The sequence below is a fragment of the Oncorhynchus clarkii genome, chromosome 4 (assembly GCF_045791955.1).
Source record: "Oncorhynchus clarkii lewisi isolate Uvic-CL-2024 chromosome 4, UVic_Ocla_1.0, whole genome shotgun sequence".
In the NCBI taxonomy this organism is placed as follows: domain Eukaryota; kingdom Metazoa; phylum Chordata; class Actinopteri; order Salmoniformes; family Salmonidae; genus Oncorhynchus; species Oncorhynchus clarkii.
Window position 1 is genome coordinate 78,837,402 of NC_092150.1, and position 27,494 is coordinate 78,864,895.

General features: G+C 46.4%; 1 protein-coding gene across 1 annotated transcript in view; it reads left to right on the forward strand.

The window, feature by feature from the left end:
• The first annotated feature begins 20,375 nt into the window (after positions 1 to 20,375).
• The window catches only part of LOC139407321 (synaptosomal-associated protein 25-A-like), a 39,177-nt gene continuing 32,058 nt past the window's right edge, over positions 20,376 to 27,494 (forward strand). The window contains exon 1 of the mRNA XM_071151007.1: positions 20,376 to 20,528. The gene's annotated coding sequence lies outside the window, so the exon portion shown is untranslated. The remainder of the gene's footprint in view (positions 20,529 to 27,494) is intronic.

Genomic DNA, 27,494 nt, shown 5'->3' on the forward strand with positions numbered 1-27,494 from the left:
ACAACAACAAGTGTGCGGTTAACATTGTCAATAAACTCACACATTTCTTTCCACAGGGCTTGGGGTGAGACAGGGATGTAGCTTAAACCTGACACAGAGAGAGACAACAGAGAAAGAGAGATGACAAAGAGATTGAGATGACAGACGACAGAGAGAGAGAGCGAGATGACAGAGAGAGATGAGAGAGAGAGAGATGACAGAGAGAGGGAGGACAGAGGGAGAGACGACAGAGAGAGACAACAGAGAGAGAGAGAGACTACAGAGAGAGAGAGAGAGACAACAGAGAGAGAGACGGCAAAGAGAGAGAGAGAGAGATGGCAGAGAGCAAGAAAGAAAAGATGACTGAATTAACACAGTAGAGGGAGAGAAACAGAGCAAACTAGAATGCTATTTGGCCCTAAACAGAGAGTACACAGCGGCAGAATACCTGACCACTGTGACTGACCCAAAATTAAGGAAAGCTTTGACTATGTACAGACTCAGTGAGCATAGCCTTGCTATTGAGAAAGGCCGCCGTAGGCAGACATGGCTCTCAAGAGAAGACAGGCAATGTGCTCACTGCCCACAAAATGAGGTGGAAACTGAGCTGCACTTCCTAACCTCCTGCCCAATGTATGACCATATTAGAGAGACATATTTCCCTCAGATTACACAGATCCACAAAGAATTCGAAAACAAATCCAAATTTGAAAAACTCCCATATCTACTGGGTGAAATTCCACAGTGTGCCATCACAGCAGCAAGATTTGTGACCTGTTGCCATGATAAAAGGGCAACCAGTGAAGAACACACACCATTGTAAATACAACCCATATTTATGCTTATTTATTTTATCTTGTGTCCTTTAACCATTTGTACATTGTTAAAACACTGTATATATATATATATAATATGACATTTGTAATGTCTTTACTGTTTTGAAACCTCTGTATGTGTAATGTTTACTGTTAATTTTTGTTGTTTTTCACTAAATATGTTCACTTTGTATGTTGTCTACCTCACTTGCTTTGGCAATGTTAACACATGTTTCCCATGCCAATAAAGCCCTTGAATTGAATTGAATTGAATTGAATTGAGAGAGAAAGAAAGCCTAGTAGTGACATGCATGTGTGTAATGGGATGGAGAGATGGAGAGAAGGGGAGTGAGAGCAGGGCAGGGTGAGTCAGTGAGGGGGAGGAGGAGATGGAGAGAAGGGGAGTGAGAGCAGTGCAGGGTGAGTCAGTAAGGGGGAGGGAGCTGGGGGAGGAGGAGATGGAGGGCGGGGAGGAGGGCTGTTCTACCACAATCAATGCTATGCAGGTTAGTCCTGTCTGGGTGTGTGCTCTCTCTCTGATGAACAGTCATGTCTGGGTGTGTGCTCTCTCTCTGATGAACAGTCCTGTCTGGGTGTGTTCTCTCTCTCTCTGATGAACAGTCCTGTCTGGGTGTGTTCTCTCTCTCTCTGATGAACAGTCCTGTCTGGGTGTGTTCTCTCTCTCTCTGATGAACAGTCCTGTCTTAGTGTGTGCTCCCCCTCTGATGAACAGTCCTGTCTTAGTGTGTGCTCCCCCTCTGATAAACAGTCGTGTCTTAGTGTGTGTTCCCCCTCTGATGAACAGTCCTGTCTTAGTGTGTGCTCCCCCTCTGATGAACAGTCCTGTCTTAGTGTGTGTTCCCCCTCTGATAAACAGTCCTGTCTTAGTGCCCTCTGATGAACAGTCCTGTCTTAGTGTGTGTTCCCCCTCTGATAAACAGTCCTGTCTTAGTGTGTGTTCCCCCTCTGATGAACAGTCCTATCTGTGTGTGTCTCTGGTGAACAGTCCTGTCTTAGTGTGTGTTCCCCCTCTGATGAGCAGTCCTGTCTGGATGTGTGCTCTCTCTCTGATGAACAGTCCTGTCTGGGAGTGTGCTCTTTCTCTCTGATGAACAGTCCTGTCTGGATGTGTGCTCTCTCTGATGAACAGTCCTGTCTGGGTGTGTTCTCTCTCTCTCTGATGAACAGTCCTGCCTGGGTGTGTTCTCTCTCTCTCTGATGAGCAGTCCTGTCTGGATGTGTGCTCTCTCTCTGATGAACAGTCCTGTCTGGGAGTGTGCTCTTTCTCTCTGATGAACAGTCCTGTCTGGATGTGTGCTCTCTCTGATGAACAGTCCTGTCTGGGTGTGTTCTCTCTCTCTCTGATGAACAGTCCTGCCTGGGTGTGTTCTCTCTCTCTCTGATGAACAGTCCTGTCTGGGTGTGTTCTCTCTCTCTCTGATGAACAGTCCTGTCTGGGTGTGTTCTCTCTCTCTCTGATGAACAGTCCTGTCTGGGTGTGTGCTCTCACTCTGATGAACAGTCCTGTCTGGTGTGTGCTCTCTCTCTCTGATGAACAGTCCTGTCTGGGTGTGTGCTCTCTCTCTCTGATGAACAGTCCTGTCTGGGTGTGTGCTCTCTCTCTGATGAACAGTCCTGTCTGGGTGTGTGCTCTCTCTCTGATGAACAGTCCTGTCTGGGTGTGTTCTCTCTCTCTCTCTGATGAACAGTCCTGTCTGGGTGTGTGCTCTCTCTCTGATGAACAGTCCTGTCTGGGTGTGTGTTCTCTCTCTGATGAACAGTCCTGTCTGGGTGTGTTCTCTCTCTGATGAACAGTCCTGTCTGGGTGTGTGTTCTCTCTCTGATGAACAGTCCTGTCTGGGCCTTGCCTTGGCTCTACTATGCTGCTGTCTGAGATCAATGTCTGGAGCTCCCCGCAGCACTGCAGTGTTTCAGAGCACTCGGAGCACAACACAATGCTTACTCAGCATTCCCTCACTTCCCACTACCCACTGGGACAGCTCTGGCCTGGCCAGGTTCTGTACTCATTCACTACACCTCCTCATGAGCAGAACATAGCACTCTCTCTCTCTCTCTCTCTCTCTCTCTCTCTCTCTCTCTCTCTCTCTCTCTCTCCCTTTGTCTGTCACTATTTATCGCTCTCTCACTCCCTGTTTCCATATCTCAGAGAGAGCGAGAAAGAGAGCGAGAGAGAGACCTGAAGTCACGGTGTGGATGACTATAGGCCTGCAAAAAGTAAAGACCTGCTTGATTAGAGTAGCACTACTGACAAAAGAAACAAGAACGTTGTCAGTGGAGACATACTCCTTCATGAATAACAGAAGATGAAATGAACAGGTGGCAGAATTGTGATGTATGAGCAGAGCCGTCATCACTCCAGTGTTACCCAACTACATCATGCCTATTGACGGCCAGGAATAACCTATCAATCAGTCCACTAGCAACAGCCAAGTAGGATCCACTTTTTTTTCTCAAAGAGTTGACAAGATGCATTGAAGCCAACACGTAATTACTTTGAAGGTCATCCATAAATGACTCAGTGTCTGAGAAGGTCAAGGGGTCATAATGCTTCTCCTCTTATTATTGAATGAATGCACTTGAACTAACAATAAATATGCCAGGTGAAAAGTTCTCCAATAGAGCTTGTATTATTTATCTGCTGACCCATTCATTTCGTTCTACAGGGATCATACGTTAGCTATAAAGGTCCTTTACTTCTGCTTTCTCTTCTGCATCCTAAATGGCACCCTATTCCCTACATTGTGCACCACTTTTGATCAATGCACTATGGGCCTTGGTCAAAAGTAATACACTATATAGGCAATAGGGTGCCATTTGAAATGCGTTCTCTGTATTCTCAACTGTAGTATAGAGTAAAAACACTACACACTATAGGAATGAGCTGTACAGTAAAGGAATGTTTGCTTTGTGGTTGTGATATGCGACTCGTATACATTATTAATGAAAGGTCATATTTCACGTCAGATTGGCTGACTGTGCTTATAGGGCTGTTACTAGAGGATAGCCCTCTGTCCTCAGCTCTGTGCAGTGATTGATTCTTACGGAACCAATGATTCAGCATTTTCAGTTGCAAAAAAGTCCAGACATATAAGTAACTATTTGGTGCAAGACGAAGAGTTTCTTTGATGATGACTCTGATTCTAAATAGTCTGGTAAGATGCAGAGGATCTTATGACTCACAAAGCCTAATCCATCCAAAAGGATGTACATCAATCTTAACCTAAAGACAATAATAATGCTGGAACAAACAGGAGTTACATAACGAAATGAAATGTTCAAAATGGTTGTAATTTCTGGATGACTGGGAGACAGCTAATATTCCTATAATAAATAAATGGAACAAATAAATAATGCATTCTAAACTGCAAATGGCTCTTTCCTGCAGCTCCATCAGCCTCTCCTGCCCGCCCCAAACTGTCTCATTCTCAAGCCAAATCAACAACAACAACTTCCTTGGCCAAATCCTCTCCCTGATGAGAGACGGTGTCCCAAAAGGCCCCCTATTCCCCACATGGTGCTCTACGTTTGACCAGGGCCTATGGCTAAAGTAATGCCTTATGTAAAAAAACTAGGGTTTCATTTCATATGCAAACACAACAGATGGACCCTTGGGTAAAGAACCTTTAATCAAACTACTGCAACAGGGAAACACAATCCAAAAAAATGAATGTTATATAAGTCATCCTGGATGAGGAAGTGCATCTGATGACTCTATGTATAATGCAATGGGCTGTTATGTAAAGACGAACGTAAGAGGAGAGCTGCTGTAGGGAATGGTCTGACCGACAGCACATCACCCCAACTGACAGGCAAGAGAAGGTCCATGGATGCATCCCAAAGGGCGCATTGGACTCAAGAGTAGCACACTACAGAATAGGGTGCCATTTGGAACACAGGCTGAGTGATTCTTCTAATTATCTCTTCTTTTTTAAGGGACCTAGCACGTAAGCATTTCACTGCACCTTTTATACCTGTTGTAAACTGTGTTCGTGACAAATAAAATTAGATTTCATTTGACTTAATTTAGTGACTTAAGTTGACCACAAACTGAGAGACATTGAATGAGGACCTGGTGAAAGAGAGAAAGAGAGAATCTCTGAAAAGGTAGCTGAGGTGAGGAGGAATGGAGGTTTCTTTCTGGCAAGGGAGGGAGAGTGGAGTGTTTTCCTCAAACTGTGTAGTGCTGCAGAGCCTGAAGCGTGGATGTGCCAACCCGCGCCCGCTCCCCCCTCTGCTACACTGAATCGATAGAGCTGGTTGGCTGGTTGGGGTTCAGGGGTACTGTTTCACTGCAGTGGAGACTCTCTGCCCTGCCCCACCTCTCTCTCACACTCTCTCACTCTCTCTCACTCACTGTCACTCACTCTCTTCTCTCTATCCCCTCCCTCTCTCTCTCTCTCTCTCTCTCTCTCTCTCTCTCTCTCTCTCTCTCTCACTCTCTCTCCTTCCCTCACTCTCTTTCTCTCTCCTCTCTCTCACTCTCTCTTTTTCTTTCCCTTCCTCTCTCTCTCTCTCCTTCCCTCGCTCTCTTTCTCTCGCTCCCTCTCTCCCTCTCTTTCGCTCTCTCTCTTTCTAGAAAATAGCTGTCGCTAAATAGCTTCTGTGAACTGTGACTTTTCCACAGCTGTTGCTGCTTATTGTATTAGTATTGTCCGTTCTTTCATCACTATTTCATAATGATCATTTGTTTACATCCGTGTGGATAAAAGACACAGAAACTCGATTATATTCTCTATTCTCTAGGACAATAATGCTATGCTATGTTATGTCACAAACTAGAGAAAAGAGGAACAGAAGTATGTTGCTTCTCTCTCGGTTGAACTGTTTTAGAAAAAAAGGAAAAGGAAACCTAACCAAACATGGTTGCAGGTGATGCAGAGAGGATACCCTGTTACCATAGCAACATGCAGGTGCAGCTAATCTCGTGTTCAATCTGTGGAGATAAAACATGTTCATGCACGTAGTGGTGTTAACAGCGTTTCACATGTGCATGCACACACACACACACAACATGTACACACACACACTCAATACAGCCCCCACACACACCAGACCTGAAGAGAGACTACCACATTACCAACCATCAGTAATGGACCTCCTGGAGAGACTACTACATTACCAACCATCACTAATGGACCTGGAGAGACTACTACATTACCAACCATCAGTAATGGACCTGGAGATGGTGGTTATGGCAGAGTTGATTGACTGACCAGAACGCTGACCTCCATAACCCAGAAACAGGACAACACAGAGCATGAAGCATCCCTCGAGGAGCACTGGACAACACAGAGCATGAAGCATCCCCCGAGGAGCACAGGACAACACAGAGCATGAAGCATCCCCCGAGGAGCACAGGACAACACAGAGCATGAAGCATCTCCCGAGGAGCACTGGCCAACACAGGTCATGAAGCATCCCCCGAGGAGCACTGGACAACACAGAGCATGAAGCATCCCCCGAAGAGCACTGGCCAACACAGAGCATGAAGCATCCCCCGAAGAGCACTGGCCAACACAGGTCATGAAGCATCCCCCGAGGAGCACTGGACAACACAGAGCATGAAGCATCCCCCGAGGAGCACTGGCCAACACAGAGCATGAAGCATCCCCAGAAGAGCACTGGACAACACAGGTCATGAAGCATCCCCCGAGGAGCACTGGACAACACAGAGCATGAAGCATCCCCAGAAGAGCACTGGACAACACAGGTCATGAAGCATCCCCCGAGGAGCACTGGCCAACACAGAGCATGAAGCATCCCCCGAGGAGCACTGGCCAACACAGAGCATGAAGCATCCCCCGAGGAGCACTGGACAACACAGAGCATGAAGCATCCCCCGAAGAGCACTGGCCAACACAGAGCATGAAGCATCCCCCGAGGAGCACTGGCCAACACAGAGCATGAAGCATCCCCCGAGGAGCACTGCAAGGTTAGTCGTGTGGAACACACACACATAAAAATAATAAATAATAATAACAGTTATTCCTGAACCAACACTTGCACAATATCCCTTCCTTTCTAGCTCTGCCTCTGATAGCTGCTTCATTGAGGAAAATGTACTTACTATAACTGTGATATGTGGTTGTCCCATCTAACTATCTTGAGATGAATGCACTAACTAACTGTAACTGTCGCTCTGGATAACAGCATCTGCTACATGACTAAAATGTCAATCTAAAAATGTAGGTGATCCAATGGTGATCCAATGGCACACTGACTGCACTCTCTCACAGGGTCTTTAAAACAATAACGTCCCTCTTCCCCTACTCAGCAGTCACCAGCTTTATCTAGACATCCTAATCATCCTCCATACGTTCATTAGAAATCATTTTTTCAATTTTGATAGAGAACTCATTGCATCTGCTCATGGGGCATATCAAAATGAAGTCATGCAGCAAGAGGATCTCAGCTGTTCCAATGTTTTATCCCCTGATGCAAATGCTCAAGTAAACACACACTCACAGTACACACACACACACACACATGCACATATGGAGACTAAGAATACACACATTTGTGTTCAGTTGGCAATAACATGCCACTTCCTGTGAGTTAGCCAGAAGGGACGTTCTGTTTTGGTTCAGTGCACCGAAGAATTACAGCATTCAGCACCGTTCTGCCATCCTGCACTACACGGCTGTCCACGCACACAGAATGGCATCTCTGAACCTTTAAACCCTACTTTCTCTGCATCTCTCTCTCTCACGCATTTTTTCTCTCTCGCTTTCTCTCTCACGTTTTCTCTCTCTCTCTCTCTCTCTCTCTCTCTCTCTCTCTCTCTCTCTCTCTCTCTCTCTCTCTCTCGCTCTCCCTCCTCTATTTATTCTGTCTCAGCCTCTCCCTATCCCTCTCTTTAAATATCTACCACATTCTCTCACTCTCTGTCACTCTTTAATCCTTCTCCTCCTCTCCCATCCAGAGGTTGTAGTAGTGTAGCTGTGATGTGATGTGGAGAGAAAGGCCTGTGGGGTGTAGAGATTAATTTCAATAGCAAGTCAATAGTCTCCCTGACAGCCATCCTTGCCATTGGATACAAGACCTTCAGTCTCACATTTATCAATGTCACGACATGGCCCAAATCTATCAATACATCAATTATCAGATCTATCAATACCTCAATTATCAGGTTGAATATCACTCTCTGCGGTCAACGCTGAGGCTGAGAGACGTTCCTTCTTCTGGCCTCATTAAGTTGCGTGAGGTTGATGCACCTTCGCTATACTATGCAACACAATCCCTTACAATACATTGGTTTTATTCAAATACATGTGCCACAATGGTGCACTTGAGCAGTTTCTACTACAGAAAGCTACAGAGCAGTACAGTGTACATGTATTCACTGTGTGATTTATTTTGAGAAAGCAGTCCATAGGGTGTTATTGTAAATGATAACAATAAATAACAAACAAACTCAAACGCATATAGTAACTCAACAGTGCCTGCACACAATGATTTAATTTACGTTACCACGGTAACAGAATCACAGAGACACTAGTGATTATTAGATCAGAGAATTTACTGGGAAAGGAACCATATCAATTGTAGCTACTGTGTTGAACTGAACAAGACCTATACAAAATGACTGTTGGATGATATACTGTTGGGTAATGTATCAAGACAAGAAGAGTATTCAGTGACTACATCCGGACAGGTATGCAGTACGAGTGTGTTTGCTCTAGTAACTGAGGTGTGACCTTAAGCCTCTCTATCACCACCAGGTGAACAGAACAGTTGTTGTTTTGTGGAATATGCTGAGTCACAGGATGAGCCCATAGCTGCAGCAGCAGCCTCCCCACCCTCCCCTACCTCCCCACCCTCAACTCCACCACCCTCCCCTCCACCATACATCCTCCCCACCCACCCTCCCTCCACCACCCTCCCCTCCACCACCCTCCCCTCCACCATACATCCTCCCCACCCTCCCTCCACCAACCTCCACTCCACCATACATCCTCCCCACCCTCCCTCCACCACCCTCCCCTCCACCATACATCCTCCCCACCCTCCCTCCACCACCCTCCCCTCCACCATACATCCTCCCCACCCTCCCTCCACCACCCTCCCCTCCACCATACATCCTCCCCACCCTCCCTCCACCACCCTCCCCTCCACCACCCCCCCACCCTTGTGGAATATGCTGAGTCACAGGATGAGCCCATAGCTGCAGCAGCAGCCTCCCCACCCTCCCCTACCTCCCCACCCTCAACTCCACCACCCTCCCCTCCACCACACATCCTCCCCACCCACCCTCCCTCCACCACCCTCCCCTCCACCACCCTCCCCTCCACCATACATCCTCCCCACCCTCCCTCCACCACCCTCAACTCCACCATACATCCTCCCCACCCTCCCTCCACCACCCTCCCCTCCACCATACATCCTCCCCACCCTCCCTCCACCACCCTCCCCTCCACCATACATCCTCCCCACCCTCCCTCCACCACCCTCCCCTCCACCACCCTCCCCTCCACCATACATCCTCCCCACCCTCCCTCCACCACCCTCCCCTCCACCACCCTCCCTCCACCACCATCCCCTCCACCATACATCCTCCCCACCCTCCCCTCCACCACCCTCCCCTCCACCACCTCCCCTCCACCATACGTCCTCCCCACCCTCCCCTCCACCACCCTCCCCTCCACCATACATCCTCCCCACCCTCCCCTCCACCATACCTCCTCCCCACACACCCTCCACCACCCTCCCCTCCACCATACATCCTCCCCACCCTCCCCTCCACCACCCTCCCCTCCACCATACATCCTCCCCACCCTCCCCTCCACCATATATCCTCACCACCCTCCCCTCCACCATACATCCTCCCCACCCTCCCCTTCACCACCCTCCCCTCCACCATACATCCTCCCCACCCTCCCTCGACCATATATCCTCCCCACCCTCCCCTCCACCATACATCCTCCCCACCCTCTCCTCCACCATACATCCTCCCCACCCTCCCCTCCACCATACATCCTCCCCACCCTCTCCTCCACCATACATTCTCCCCTCCACCATACATCCTCCCCACCCTCCCCTCCACCATATATCCTCACCACCCTCCCCTCCACCATACATCCTCCCCACCCTCTCCTCCACCATATATCCTCACCAACTTCCCTCCACCATACATCCTCACCACCCTCCCCTCCACCATACATCCACCCCACCCTCTCCTCCACCATACATCCTCCCCACCCTCCCCTCCACCACCCTCCCCTCCACCATACATCCTCCCCACCCTCTCCTCCACCATACATCCTCCCCACCCTCTCCTCCACCATACATCCTCCCCTCCACCAAACATCCTCCACCACCCTCCCCTCCACCATACATCCTCCCCACCCTCCCCTCCACCATACATCCTCCCCACCCTCTCCTCCACCATACATCCTCCCCACCCTCCCCTCCACCATACATCCTCCCCTCCACCATACATCCTCCACCACCCTCCCCTCCACCATACATCCTCACCACCCTCCCCTCCACCACCCTCCCCTCCACCATACATCCTCCCCACCCTCCCCTCCACCATACATCCTCCACCACCCTCCCCTCCACCATACATCCTCCCCACCCTCCCTCCACCACCCTCCCCTCCACCATACATCCTCCCCACCCTCCCCTCCACCACCCTCCCCTCCACCATACATCCTCCCCACCCTCTCCTCCCCCATATATCCTCACCACCCTCCCCTCCACCATACATCCTCCCCACCCTCTCCTCCACCATACATCCTCCCCACCCTCCCCTCCACCATACATCCTCCCCTCCACCATACATCCTCCACCACCCTCCCCTCCACCATACATCCTCCCCACCCTCCCCTCCACCATACATCCTCCCCACTCTCTCCTCCACCATACATCCTCCCCACCCTCCCCTCCACCATACATCCTCCCCACCCTCCCCTCCACCACCCTCCCCTCCACCATACATCCTCCCCACCCTCCCTCCACCATATATCCTCACCACCCTTCCCTCCACCACCCTCACCTCCACCACCTCTCCTCCACCATACATCCTCCCCACCCTCCCCTCCACCACTCTCCCCTCCACCACCTCTCCTCCACCATACATCCTCCCCACCCTCCCCTCCACCACCCTCCCCTCCACCACCCTCCCCTCCACCATATGTCCTCCCCACCCTCTCCTCCACCACCTCTCTTCCACCATACATCCTCCCCACCCTCCCTCCTTCACCTCCACCACCTCCCCTCCACCATACGTCCTTCCCACCCTCCCCTCCACCACCCTCCCCTCCACCATACATCCTCCCCACCCTCCCTCCACCACCCTCCCCTCCACCATACATCCTCCCCACCCTCCCCCACCCTCCCCTCCACCACCCCCCCACCCTTGTGGAATATGCTGAGTCACAAGATGAGCCCATAGCTGCAGCAGCAGCCTCCCCACCCTCCCCTACCTCCCCACCCTCAACTCCACCACCCTCCCCTCCACCATACATCCTCCCCACCCACCCTCCCTCCACCACCCTCCCCTCCACCACCCTCCCCTCCACCATACATCCTCCCCACCCTCCCTCCACCACCCTCAACTCCACCATACATCCTCCCCACCCTCCCTCCACCACCCTCCCCTCCACCATACATCCTCCCCACCCTCCCTCCACCACCCTCCCCTCCACCATACATCCTCCCCACCCTCCCTCCACCACCCTCCCCTCCACCACCCTCCCCTCCACCATACATCCTCCCCACCCTCCCTCCACCACCCTCCCCTCCACCACCCTCCCTCCACCACCATCCCCTCCACCATACATCCTCCCCACCCTCCCCTCCACCACCCTCCCCTCCACCACCTCCCCTCCACCATACGTCCTCCCCACCCTCCCCTCCACCACCCTCCCCTCCACCATACATCCTCCCCACCCTCCCCTCCACCATACCTCCTCCCCACACACCCTCCACCACCCTCCCCTCCACCATACATCCTCCCCACCCTCCCCTCCACCCCCCTCCCCTCCACCATACATCCTCCCCACCCTCCCCTCCACCATATATCCTCACCACCCTCCCCTCCACCATACATCCTCCCCACCCTCCCCTCCACCACCCTCCCCTCCACCATACATCCTCCCCACCCTCCCTCGACCATATATCCTCACCACCCTCCCCTCCACCATACATCCTCCCCACCCTCTCCTCCACCATATATCCTCACCAACTTCCCTCCACCATACATCCTCACCACCCTCCCCTCCACCATACATCCTCCCCACCCTCTCCTCCACCATACATCCTCCCCACCCTCCCCTCCACCACCCTCCCCTCCACCATACATCCTCCCCACCCTCTCCTCCACCATACATCCTCCCCACCCTCTCCTCCACCATACATCCTCCCCTCCACCAAACATCCTCCACCACCCTCCCCTCCACCAGACATCCTCCCCACCCTCCCCTCCACCATACATCCTCCCCACCCTCTCCTCCACCATACATCCTCCCCACCCTCCCCTCCACCATACATCCTCCCCTCCACCATACATCCTCCACCACCCTCCCCTCCACCATACATCCTCACCACCCTCCCCTCCACCACCCTCCCCTCCACCATACATCCTCCCCACCCTCCCTCCACCACCCTCCCTCCACCACCCTCCCCTCCACCATACATCCTCCCCACCCTCCCTCCACCACCCTCCCTCCCCACCCTCCCCTCCACCATACATCCTCCACCACCCTCCCCTCCACCATACATCCTCCCCACCCTCCCTCCACCACCCTCCCCTCCACCATACATCCTCCCCACCCTCCCCTCCACCACCCTCCCCTCCACCATACATCCTCCCCACCCTCTCCTCCACCATATATCCTCACCACCCTCCCCTCCACCATACATCCTCCCCACCCTCTCCTCCACCATACATCCTCCCCACCCTCCCCTCCACCATACATCCTCCCCTCCACCATACATCCTCCGCCACCCTCCCCTCCACCATACATCCTCCCCACCCTCCCCTCCACCATACATCCTCCCCACCCTCCCCTCCACCATACATCCTCCCCACTCTCTCCTCCACCATACATCCTCCCCACCCTCCCCTCCACCATACATCCTCCCCACCCTCCCTTCCACCACCCTCCCCTCCACCATACATCCTCCCCACCCTCCCTCCACCATATATCCTCACCACCCTTCCCTCCACCACCCTCACCTCCACCACCTCTCCTCCACCATACATCCTCCCCACCCTCCCCTCCACCACCCTCCCCTCCACCACCTCTCCTCCACCATACATCCTCCCCACCCTCCCCTCCACCACCCTCCCCTCCACCACCCTCCCCTCCACCATATGTCCTCCCCACCCTCTCCTCCACCACCTCTCTTCCACCATACATCCTCCCCACCCTCCCCTCCACCAACCTCCCCTCCACCATACGTCCTCCCCACCCTCCCTCCTTCACCTCCACCACCTCCCCTCCACCATACGTCCTCCCCACCCTCCCCTCCACCACCCTCCCCTCCACCATACATCCTCCCCACCCTCCCCTCCACCACACTCCCCTCCACCACCTCTCCTCCACCATACATCCTTCCCACCCTCCCCGCATCTCTCCTCCCCGTCACTCTTTCACTCTATCTCTCTTGCAAATCTCTTCCCTCTCTCTATCTTTATCTCTGTCTCATTCAGTCCCTATCTCACTCTCTCTGTCTACCTCCATCTTTCTCTCCGTCCACCTCCCTCTCTCAGTAGTTTAATAAGAAGAGGTTACAGGCTAGCCTGATACAGAGTTGATCATTCTGCTGTTACTGCTAATCTCCCTCTCCAGCCACTGCTTCTGCTCTTTGACCACTAAAAACAGCAACACTTTATCCTCTATCTATCCCTCCCTCCCTCCCCTCCAACCAGAACACTCGCAACTTCAAAGAGACTATTTTTCTTTAATGTCCTGGAGAAGAAAAAACTACAGGCAGAGAGGATGAGAAAAGAGAGATCTTGTTTAGCATGTGAGATACTCTTCTTCTCCAAGACAGAATGTCAGTGACTGTGTTCTTACCTTTACATGAAGGATGTTCAAATAATAAATAAATAACTGACGATGCATTATGCCGGTCATTTTAATCTGTGTCACTGTGAAGAGTTCATTTCCAAAGCTATATATCCAACCATTTTTCAGATTTGTGTTTTTTCAGATTGCTTGTGTGTACCCTCATGTGCGTTTAAAATATAACTGTTCTCAGATGTTTAATTGATAGATTTTAGATATGTAGTATTTTTGTTGTTGCTGCAAAACACAATATTGTTCAGCTGGAATGTGATGTCTGTATCATATTTGACTGTGAAATGTGGTTGTCTCCTCTAGCTATCTAAAGACGAATACAGTAACTGTGAGTCACTCTGGATAAGAGCATCTGCTAAATGACTAACATGTCAAATGTATATGTTTTACATACATATCTCATATTACTGTACTGATGTCACAATTGTATCGTTTGTACAGTTCTTTATTTTAAAAAAAAAGTAGTTATTTGTTGCATTTAACTGTGTAAACCTAGTAAGACTACTTATTTATCTGAGAGTGAGGCGGATACACAGCATTTTGCAAAACAACATCATTATTTGTCCCTCTGAAAGGACACCATCAAGTGATAGATTTTAAACAAATACATGTCTGTCATTGAATGATGCCATGATTAGATAGTGAATATCCCCATGCCATGATTAGATAGTGAATAACCCCATGATTAGATAGTGAATAACCCCATGCCATGATTAGGTAGTGAATAACCCCATGTCATGATTAGATAGTGAATAACCCCATGCCATGATTAGATAGTGAATAACCCCATGATTAGATAGTGAATAACCCCATGCCATGATTAGATAGTGAATAACCCCATGATTAGATAGTGAATAACCCCATGTCATGATTAGATAGTGAATAACCCCATGCCATGATTAGATAGTGAATAACCCCATGCCATGATTAGATAGTGAATAACCCCATGATTAGATAGTGAATATCCCCATGATTAGATAGTGAATAACCACATGATTAGATAGTGAATAACCCCATGTCATGATTAGATAGTGAATAACCCCATGCCATGATTAGATAGTGAATAACCCCATGATTAGATAGTGAATAACCCCATGCCATGATTAGATAGTGAATAACCCCATGATTAGATAGTGAATAACCCCATGTCATGATTAGATAGTGAATAACCCCATGCCATGATTAGATAGTGAATAACCCCATGCCATGATTAGATAGTGAATAACCCCATGATTAGATAGTGAATATCCCCATGATTAGATAGTGAATAACCACATGATTAGATAGTGAATAACCCCATGTCATGATTAGATAGTGAATAACCCCATGCCATGATTAGATAGTGAATAACCCCATGCCATTATTAGATAGTGAATAACCCCATGCCATGATTAGATAGTGAATAACCCCATGATTAGGTAGTGAATATCCCCATGCCATGATTAGATAGTGAATAACCCCATGATTAGATAGTGAATAACCCCATGCCATGATTAGATAGTGAATAACCCCCATGATGCTATGACTAGATAGTGAATAACCCCATGATTAGATAGTGAATAACCCCATGATTAGATAGTGAATAACCCCATGCCATGATTAGATAGTGAATAACCCCATGATTAGATAGTGAATAACCCCATGATTAGATGGTGAATAACCCCATGATTAGATAGCGAATAACCCCATGATTAGATAGTGAATAACCCCATGATTAGATAGTGAATAACCCCATGCCATGATTAGATAGTGAATAACCCCATGATTAGATAGTGAATAACCCCATGATTAGATAGTGAATAACCCCATGATTAGATAGTGAATAACCCCATGATTAGATAGTGAATAACCCCATGATTAGATAGTGAATAACCCCATGCCATGATTAGATAGTGAATAACCCCATGCCATGATTAGATAGTGAACAACCCCATGCCATAATTAGATAGTGAAAAAACACACCAATCTTTTCATAATTTCTTTAAACAATAAATGTGTTTTTGGAATAAACTCTTCATATCTACTATGTTCTGTATTACACATATACAATATTTCATGGTACTGGTAGTATGGAACTGCAAAATAGCTGGCTATCTATAAATACATGCAGTTACTATCGGTTGGTTTCATGAATGGAATGGCCTGCAAGAATCTTCTTTCCCCCTCTCTCGTTCTCTCCTCCCCCCTCTCTCCCCCACCCTCTCTCTTCCTCTCCCCCATCTCTCTTTCCCCATCTATTTATTTCTCTCATTCTCTTCTCTAAATTGATTTTTCCTTCAGCGTTATCATTATCATTAATTTAGGAGACAGGAAAGCTTCAGAGCCATAGAAGATACATGTATAAGACTGCCAAACAGAGGTAGAGAGGAGAGGGGAACATTCCCACGCTGCCTAGAGAAGTCTACACTGCTCATTAGGAAATATCAACTACTAATTTCCCGGTGTTCATTTCCTTTGATTGATCCGAAATGAAAGCCTGTGTTTATCATCCATGTGTTTATGATTATATTGATAACTCCCTCATACATGACTGTGATTACCTTGTCTTGAATACATGTACTGTAAGACATGGGTTAGGTGTTGCTGGCATAGGCTGAAGCCTAGGTTAGAAGAAGCAATCATGGTTTCTAGTGAAAGCTAAGCACACCAAAAGGTAGGCTGTAAGAGGTCAGGCTTGCAATTTCCCCCGAACAAGCCAGTGAGAATTGGCTTGTACTTTCCAATCAAATCTAATCTAATTGTATTAGTCATGTACACAGTTTACAGCAGGTATAAAAGGTGCAGTGAAATGCTTGTGTGCTAGCACCCTCAACATAACAGTACAATAATCAATATAATTATTGGAGTCAAATCAAGGAATAGTAGAACTAGTATGCATAGTAAGAGCCTGGTATGTACACAATAGAATATTAGATCATGAATGTGCTGTCAAGTGTGTGTGTGTGTGTGTGTGTGTGTGCGTGTGTGCGTGTGTGCGTGTGTGCGTGTGTGCGTGTGTGCGTGTGTGCGTGCGTGCGTGCGTGCGTGCGTGCGTCTGTGTGTTCTTGTGTGTGCTTCATTACCTCTGCTAATTCTACTGTTAGCACTGTTACCACTAGAACTGGCTCTATCATTGCTTTCTCCTGAAAAAAGTATTCCGCATGAGTAGGGGAGACCGGGGTTTGTTGACACACTTTTTACTCTTGTGTGTATTTCTCAGGACCTGTATATCTTACAAGACTCTTTTTAATATTAGGAGAAAGGTTGAAATGGAGACCTTTTATATCATCATATCGTATTCCAATACGGAGTTATAAGCCATCAAACACACTCTGTCCACCAGTCCCACCAGCCCCATCGCAGGGTTGGATGTCACACAGTATGGGGTTGGATGTCACACAGTATGGGGTTGGATGTCACACAGAATGGGGTTGGATGTCACACAGTATGGGGTTGGATGTCACACAGTATGGGGTTGGATGTCACACAGAATGGGGTTGGATGTCACACAGTATGGGGTTGGATGTCACACAGTATGGGGTTGGATGTCACACAGTATGGGGTTGGATGTCACACAGTATGGGGTTGGATGTCACACAGAATGGGGTTGGATGTCACACAGTATGGGGTTGGATGTCACACAGTATGGGGTTGGATGTCACACAGAATGGGGTTGGATGTCACACAGTATGGGGTTGGATGTCACACAGTATGGGGTTGGATGTCACACAGTATGGGGTTGGATGTCACACAGAATGGGGTTGGATGTCACACAGAATGGGGTTGGATGTCACACAGTATGGGGTTGGATGTCACACAGTATGGGGTTGGATGTCACACAGAATGGGGTTGGATGTCACACAGAATGGGGTTGGATGTCACACAGAATGGGGTTGGATGTCACACAGTATGGGGTTGGATGTCACACAGAATGGGGTTGGATGTCACATAGAATGGGGTTGGATGTCACACAGAATGGGGTTGGATGTCACACAGAATGGGGTTGGATGCCACACAGTATGGGGTTGGATGCCACACAGAATGGGGTTGGATGTCACATAGAATGGGGTTGGATGTCACACAGAATGGGGTTGGATGTCACAATGTAACTTATTTTGTAACAAGAAATGAAGCAACATGGCATACAGAGCCTTTCTTTGATCAAATTATATTTACTAAAAAAATTCAGCATTTTGTGTCTTGAGAACAACATATTGAGTAAATGTGTTTGTGTATGCATGTGTTGTTGTGTGACAGAAAAAACATGTATAAGAGAGAAGCAATGAAGGGATCTCTTCCTAGCACATACTGTAAGAGCTTGGGATTTATTGTAAACTGGCAGTGGCAATGTTGATAGTGAAAACCAACCCCACATTCCATGTGACAACCAACCCCACATTCCATGTGACAACCAACCCCACATTCCATGTGACAACCAACCCCACATTCCATGTGACAACCAACCCCACATTCCAAGTGACAACCAACCCCACATTCCATGTGACAACCAACCCCACATTCCAAGTGACAACCAACCCCACATTCCATGTGACAACCAACCCCACATTCCAAGTGACAACCAACCCCACATTCCATGTGACACCCAACCCCACATTCCAAGTGACAACCAACCCCACATTCCATGTGACAACCAACCCCACATTCCATGTGACAACCAACACATTCCATGTGACAACCAACACATTCCATGTGACAACCAACCCCACATTCCATGTGACAACCAACACATTCCATGTGACAACCAACCCCACATTCCATGTGACAACCAACCACACATTTCATGTGACAACCAACACATTCCATGTGACAACCAACCCCACATTCCATGTGACAACCAACCCCACATTCCATGTGACAACCAACCCCACATTCCATGTGACAACCAACCCCACATTCCATGTGACGACCAACCCCACATTCCATGTGACAACCAACCCCACATTCCATGTGACAACCATCCCCAACAACATAATTGTTCATGGATACTCCCATAATTCAAACATTTATAAAGAAAATTCCAATAATTTGTTTTAACCTTCACCTATGAAAAACACTAATTCCCATCCGCTCAATGTTTTGTCATGCTGACATGAATTGACCAGGTGGATGAGTTCTTAAGGATCCACCCCTTTTTTTCAATTTTCGCCTACAATGACATATCAAGTCTAACTGCCTGTAACTCAGGCCCTGAAGCAAGGATATGCATATTCTTGGTACCATTTGAAAAGAAACACTATGAAGTTTGTGGAAATGTGAAATGAATGTAGGAGAATATAACACAATAGATCTGGTAAAAGATGATACAAAGACAAAACCAACCATTCTTTTGTATTTTTTTGTACCATCATCTTTGAAATGCAAGAGAAAGGCCATCATATATTATTCCAGCCCAGCTGCAATTTAGATTTTTGCCACTAGATGGCAGCAGTGTATGTGCAACGTTTTAGACTGATCCAATGAACCATTGCATTTCTGTTCAAAATGTTGTATCAAGACTGCCCAAATGTGCTAAATTGCTTTACTAATAACTTTTCATGTTCAAAACTGTGCACTCTCCTCAAACAATAGTTTGTTTTCTTTCACTGTAATAGCTACTGTAAATTGGACAGTGCAGCTAGATTAACAAGAATTTAAGCTTTTTGCCAATATCAGATATGTCTATGTACTGAGAAATGTTTGTATAACTTACAACCTCATGCTAATCACATTAGCCTACGTTAGCTCAACGTCCCACAGGGGACCCACCAATCCTGAAGAAGTTTTAAACGAATTCACACATTTTAACTTTAAAATGATTACACAACTCCATTTAGATTGGGAGTAATTAGCACTGTGACAACCAACCCATGGGACAACCAACCCGTCCTCCACTAACTTACAGAAGTTAGAATAGTGATTCAAACCTTTACTTGTTTTCTTTCTGTTTTGTTTGGGATTCACAGTGACTGAAATGCAGTGTGCATTGTTAGGTTAAAATGTGGGTGAGTCAGGAAAATAATGACTGTAAAATGTCAAGAGATAAAAAAGAAATGCGTCATTGTTGTTAGAGAAAGTAACGACCACCCATTAGTATAACGCTATAGACTATTCACAATTCTGTTTCAGAGCATCCAATATGGTTATGTTGTTGTGCGGGTGTTGTTTGTTTCAATAGGACTAAATCACACGTTAGTAGTAGATCCTCAATAATATCGTCATACCGAGCATGTGTAGGCCTATCTATTCTATTGTGCTACCTATTTCTCATCATAAAGCGACAGAAATAATTCTACATAAATATCTGTTTTGGGGGAGAAACTGTTTAGAATCGATGGCTGAAATGTGATACCATGATGACACGACACATGTAAACACATTCACAGGTTGTTGTTTGCCCCAAAAAATACATGGCGATTTCCGTTGAGCAGTTACCGGTGCGCATGCAGCTGCCCACTACCAAGCTTGCAGAAGTGCCTCTCTTTTTGACAGATAGGCCTATCTATTAAAAGCTGCTGACGTCAAAAGCGACTGCCATCTTTGACTAGGGCAGAGCTGCTGCGTTCCATTGAAGAACTGAGGAGGTATCAACCACGCGCAGTGCCTTTGCAGCAATCCAGTCCACACAGAACGGGAGTGATATCGGTTAGTTGTTGAAATACGCAGACATTTCCTCCTGCTGACTGCAAGCCACCTGACCACGGTACAGGTAAGAGAACACTTTAGATTTCTATTTTCTATTATAACGCAAATGTTTTATTTTCGGGGGTTTTCACCAAAATATTTTCAGTACAAAATGAAGTACTCGGTTTTGAATTGTGAAGCCGTTTTCGATTGAGAGCATCGGAGGATATGTTTTGATAAACCCGGCATGACGGTCAACTTGATTAATAAAGGTTTATTCGTTGCCTTTTTGTTTAATTCGCATGCCTGATTTTGAAATATATCAATTATAGGCTATGTGTATAGTTATTAGAGAAAGCCATGCCGGGGTTTGCCTCTTTCTAATTACATGAACCTTGTGCTGTGCGTGTAAATCTCCACGAGCAGTCGATTTTCTGAAATTGAAGGATGCTGTATGTGCTAATGCGTAAGGTGTGGGCGTTTTCTGCGTTTCAGCACCTTGGACAATGACAGCTGGGGCTCGGCTGCGCTGTTGTCTTTCTTGCTCTCAAACTCGCTCAGAAAATAAGCAGACGAACACGCACAATAAATTAAACAAAGACACGGCTTTATTAGATATTCAAACCGTATTAGATATGACTTGTTGTGTTTTGCACCAGCATGCTTTGAAACGTGTGTATATTTAGAAGCTTTTGGGAATTTTGCGCAGAGCTGGTTTATCACTCCCGCGAGTGATGCTTAAGAGGATGGTATTTTACGACCGCTTCTCAAATGTGGGTAGGCAACAGCCCACTGCTGATGCCGCAGGGGAATCGTGAATGATAGTAAGTCTATCAAATCAAAAGTGGGGGTGATTTAGTGCAGATTTAGAGCCTAATGTGCGTTAAAAATGCAGTTGGGGAGAAACATCCCAAAGGGGTGAAAGAAGGGGTCCTCAAATGATTTAGGGAATGTCATTATAGTAAACTGCGCCAGAGTATGTCGATGGGAGGAGGGGAGGGGGGGGCACGACCGATATTCTTCATGAATATGCCACTATATATGTACGCCCGTCCGTGCTCGATGGCTGTAGCCTACTCAGTTTGTTGCGTCAAAATGGCCACATCCCTGCCATGCCATTTAGGTGACGAAGCATCGGTAATTATGTCTGTGTCTTCCCGGTGCTAGAGGATGGGCGGGGGCTCGAGGCGAGAAGAGCGGGGGAGGACGGTGAAACCCGCACTATGACATCCTATAGCCCCCATCCATCCACGCCATCCTATACGTATATGCACTGCACCTCGACTACATCAAACCACAGATGAGATCCTTAGATCGTCAACTTGTCAAGCACGAAGCATGTGGTGAAATTGACACCAAATCTGTTATGATGTATGTGCATTTAAATGGTCTTCTCTCCATCATGGCTCAATGGAATGTTGGTTGATTGCTGACCAGACCTTTAAGGCTTGCGGCAAATTAGTTATGTAGGTCACGTGCTCCTTACGTGCTCTTCTTCGCAGGTCGCACCTGGAAATACTGTTTTTAGATTTCAGCACCACGTGATGTTGGACCACCGTCGCATCTCCCCATTGCTCTACCTGAGAGTTTTCAGCCTCTTGTGCCATAACATCAGAGAGAGAGACAGGGACAGAAAGAAAGAGACAGAGAGGGAGAGAGAGATAATATCAAAATGGAGAAGCTAGTAACAGGCCGTTAGATATTAAACGAAACCAGCATTGAATGGAGTGTTGAGAGGGCCCATGTTGAGCTGACAAAAAAAAGAACATGAAACGCATGCTTTCGGTTGACATGGCTGCTATAGCCTACCATATCGCATCATGCGGCTTCCATCGGTTTGACTGCAGAGCGTGGGCGGCACTATAGGGCTTTTTCCACGAGTAAATGGTGACTCATATACCATCACCCAGCGGTAGCGGTTGATTGTTTTTCGGAACAGCCTATTGTTCGTACATATAACTGCTCTCTCTCTCTCTCTCTATGTGTGTGTCTGGTATACCGAGCTGAAATCTATAGAATCATCAACTGCCTCAGAAATCAATGGTTTTTGAAGATTTGCTGAACTGTGCATTGTGCGTATTGGTGCATGCGGCTATCCCTATTTTTTCTGAGCATATACTCTCCAGATATCAGTAAATGACTGCCGACAATTACCAAATGTCCCCCTAAAAAGCTATAATGAAATAGACATTTGGCCAAGAAGTCCGTTGGGAGTGAATCGATTTCAGAACATTGAACTAATATCACAATCTATATGATTGCAGCCTTTTGGATGAATGAATGCACCTTTTTTTTACCAAACATACCAACGAATAAATGCCTTACTGTTACTGATTGATAATGATGCTTGTCAACTGAAATGACTATGGCATTCTACTGTAATTCGACATGCATTTGTGATGTACTGTATGCCTTGAGGAAGCTGAAGAATCGTGCATTTTTCTCGATGTCAGGGGGACTGTGTGTGATGGTATCTCCATAATGAGGTCTGTATTGATGTTGAGTAATGTGCTGTTCTGACCAACGTAGACTAGTGGACGCTATTCTAGGTTCATGGCCCTGGAAAAGGACTGTAGATTAGGTTTTCAGTCAGGAAGTACTGTATTTTGCATCCCAAAGGGCACCCTATTCCATATTTAGTGCACTACTTTTGGCCTGGGCCCATAGGGCTCGCGTCAAAAGTAGTGCACTTTGTAGGGAATATGGTGCCGTTTGCAAAATATGTGTGGGGATTGACTGTATTGATATCATAATCTGGCCATTTTTGTGTAGGCTATTATCAATACAGAAACCTATAAGATCTAACACATACGTGGAAACATTAAAGTATGTTGCATGATAAGATTCAATCCAACACTATGTTTAAGCTTTTCAGAGTATGTATATGATAAGATTCAATCCAACACTATGTTTAAGCTTTTCAGAGTATGTATATGATAAGATTCAATCCAACACTATGTTTAAGCTTTTCAGAGTATGTATATGATAAGATTCAATCCAACACTATGTTTAAGCTTTTCAGAGTATGTATATGATAAGATTCAATCCAACACTATGTTTAAGCTTTTCAGAGTATGTATATGATAAGATTCAATCCAACACTATGTTTAAGCTTTTCAGAGTATGTATATGATAAGATTCAATCCAACACTATGTTTAAGCTTTTCAGAGTATGTATAGGCTTCTATCAGGTACAGCGTATTCTGTTTCACTACGTAACAAAGGCCTACTCCAGTAGCATCCGTTTCACCAAGAGAGTTAGCCTTGCCTTTGACCTGATGGCAGTAGTGGAACAGGAGGAGGAGGGGAGAGGATTTGGCATCTACATTTTACCACAAGGGAGTTAGTCTCATTTTCCCTGAGACAATCAGGTAGTAAACAATAAGACAAAATGGCTGCTGCTGTAGAGCAGAGGAAGCTATGGCGATGTCCGAAGATTGAGGACTTTGGCGCGTTCCCTCCGTCACTGCCTATGACACATGGCTGGGACACATCGATGGGAGAATCTCTCGATAGCAAGTCTGCATCAGCTCTGGGACAAAGGAGTTGTACGATTTTGGTAGAAGATGTTGTAGAATTCTTCTATACCCAAAGTAAGAGAGTCTTTATAGTGAAGATGAAACAGAGAAGCTATGATGTCACCTTGCGCTGCAGTCTTTGAGATAGTTGTATAATGTTATGTTGGCTCCAACTAATGATTCCATTTGGCTGACAGTCATATAGTTATATTTCCTGAAAATGTCAGTCACCAACATGGTTGTTGGTTTTCAATGTACTTTACTGAGCTGCATTGCACTATTCAGCTATTCAATCAATCAAATTGTGTTTATATAGCCAGAAACCTAACCCATGGACCCCCACAGAGCATGTTGCTAACAATTATTCACTGGTAATAATAGTGAGAGATGCTGGAGTGTCACTCTGCGGGCTGTTACCATCTGAGCTCTTCTTCTCTGGTGCTACTGGGGTTTTTCCCATGATCCTCTCTTCCCACCACCCACCAATCAGAAGAGGGGCTGATGTTCCTCAGAATTATGGAAAAGAGAAGATAATGGTGAATGAAAGGATTAGTGAGAGAAAGAGAGAGAGAGAAAGAGAGAGAGGGGGAGAGAGAGAAAGAGAGATTGTACCTTTAATCTTCTATACTGCAATGACAATGCATCAAAACATTTAATCCACTGCAGGTACAGTAGTACATCTACTAAATGTTTACTTTCGAGTAGAGATGCCCAAATGTGATTAGGGTGAGTTATCTTTGGTAAATATTGTTTGTCTTCTTGTTGTTGGACCTTCTCCAAATCATACAGCACATATATCATCAAAGCTTTTGTAAAGAATAGTTGTTGGTTTTCATAGACCTCATCAACTATCTCTGTTTTTAGAACATTACATTGGTCAGTGATGACAAGACATATGGTGTGAGCAGGCCTGCCAGTAACAGGGTATGACGCAGACTGCAACAGTAGTAAGTCTAGTGCTGCAAGTTGCTGTGACCACAGATAGCATCTTCCCAGTCAGTTGTATGATGGAAGGATTCCTCTGTGTTGAGTTACGAGGCATATAGGTTGAAACCTCCCTGGTCTGGACTGAAGCGCGGACATCGCCATCGAATCCCTTCTTCAGTGAACCACGTTATTAACCAAGTCATCTGGTCTCGTCAACATGAATGTGCTTGGGTCATTCACCATTACATGTCCTATAGTGAGCTCAGGTGCCTGACAATATGCTAGATACACATTAGTATTGTGTTGACTCTGGGCTGCATTCAACACCATTACTGTATCTTATTCAGAAGCCAATGAAGCGAGTCTCTGTGGTGATATTGTTGCTCTACCTTTGTCAATCTGAGGCTGGGTAATTTATGATGCTGCAGTGCAGGCAGTGGGGGTTCTGGTAGATTATGCCCGGGTTTTTCTGGCTTGTTGTTAGACTGTCTGCCCTAAGATTGGAAGGTTGGTGGTTCAATCCCCAGGCAAGTCATATAAAAGAGAGTAAAAAATAAACAATTATGGGACCCTATGTGTTTCTGCTTGGCACTCAGCGTTAAGGAGATAGATTGGGGGTAAGGCCCTGTAATAGACTAGTATCCTGTCCAGGGGGTTGCTTGTACATCACACTATAGAAACAGGAGATTGGCTCCTGCTGTTGTGAGCCAAGGCTACTTACTTTATTCTGGCTTGCACATACTGTACCTAGAACTGCCTGATCAGAATTCATAGTGAATTAGTAATGACCCTCTGTCTGTATGCAATACATTGGCTTTATTGTCATATCACTGCCTGGGATTGGATCTTTCTTCTCTCTCTCTCTTTCTCTCTTTCTCTTTCTCTCGCCTGCACGCATGCATGCGCGTGCACACACACATTTGATTTGCCTGAGAGATTTTGATTTGATCTAATCTGTGTGTGTGTGTGTGTGTGTTCTTCGTATAGCCGTAATATGATAATGATGCAGATGTTGGTTCACTGAGCTAAAGCTTCATGGGAATATAGAGAATATCAATTAGGGACAATTGTAGGTAACATGCTTCAATTTCCTGCCTGGCCAATCAGCTCAATGCATATTTGTCTTGACTGGATTCACACTCATAATGAGTTATTTTTCTCTCTGTCTGAAGTCTTTTTCATAGTGGATTATGCACATCTCTCTCTTTTGCTTGCTACTAGTAACATGTTCTAAATAGTAGGTTAGAACATGCTTATTACATGTATTAACACCTATTCATGTTAATATTTAACCAAATGTAAAGATAATCATGAGGGATTGGGCAGAAGAAGAAGAGGAAGAGAAGAAGAATAGCAGAGATCCTGTATGTAATTCAATGAGTGTACTAGGGAATAATACGATGTCATTCAGACATAGCTAATATTATTAGATATTGTGAGTGAGGGTCTTGTCAGAATGTGTTTCTTGGCCCGGGGGCCAACTAATTGCTTTTTAATGTCTTTGTCTTTATGACTCCTCAAATATTTAATAGCCTCTAATGCTGCCACATCTTGGCTACTGAGACTGCTGTCGCTGGACAACTGAGAAATTACATTTTGGGGATTATTTGACTGATTCATGGCAATTTTCCCCACATAATTCAATGTGTCCCAGATGACAGCCTATCCATTTGGAACACAGATAAATTATGTGGGGAAAATTGCCATAAATCAGTCAAATATAAGCCATGAATGTGTTCACGGAATTGGAACATCAACGTGTTTGAATGGAACCTTGTGGGGTAAGAATCTGAATAGGCTGTATTACAGTACAAACACATTCCAGAGACAAAAAAATGATTACGGGGATAATGAAACAAATCAATATTGATTAAGACAAAACACTTTGATGATCTATTACCACAGCATCAGTAAACCATCTGTAATTGTATCTGCATGTTCCTTGCAGGGATGGGGATTGGGTGCTTCAATGTGCCCCTTGCCATTCAATTCCATCAAATATCACAACATTAAAAAGCTTCTGCTGCAGGTTTCGGCGTGCCTGTGCATCTCGACACACTTTTATTGTCTCAGTCCATTAAAAACTGGAAGGTCATGCTTTTAATTCAAAACAGGCTGCCGACCCGTCTCGTAGCGCTGGAACAATAAACTGAAAATGATCGACACCGACCAAACCGACCACTTATTGTGGACATTTAGCTAATATCGTTCATTATGATAAATAGGCTATACTAGAGAAATGTGAAGTTTAAAATGAAGTTTGCTAATATGGGTGATTGTTGGGACAATTGATAGCTACTACATTCAAACTAGCAGTAGTAGTTTGAAGGGTAGTATAAAAAACTGGTGGACATTGTTATAAACTATTTATCGTTATGGTGTTGATTCAGTCAATTTATCTTAAAATGTATTTTTGTCCATATCGCCCAGCTCTAGTGTCTGGTACAGTAGGTTCAGATCATATCCCAGCTCTAGTGTCTGGTACAGTAGGTTCAGATCATATCCCAGCTCTAGTGTCTGGTACAGTAGGTTCAGATCATATCCCAGCTCTAGTGTCTGGTACAGTAGGTTCAGATCATATCCCAGCTCTAGTGTCTGGTACAGTA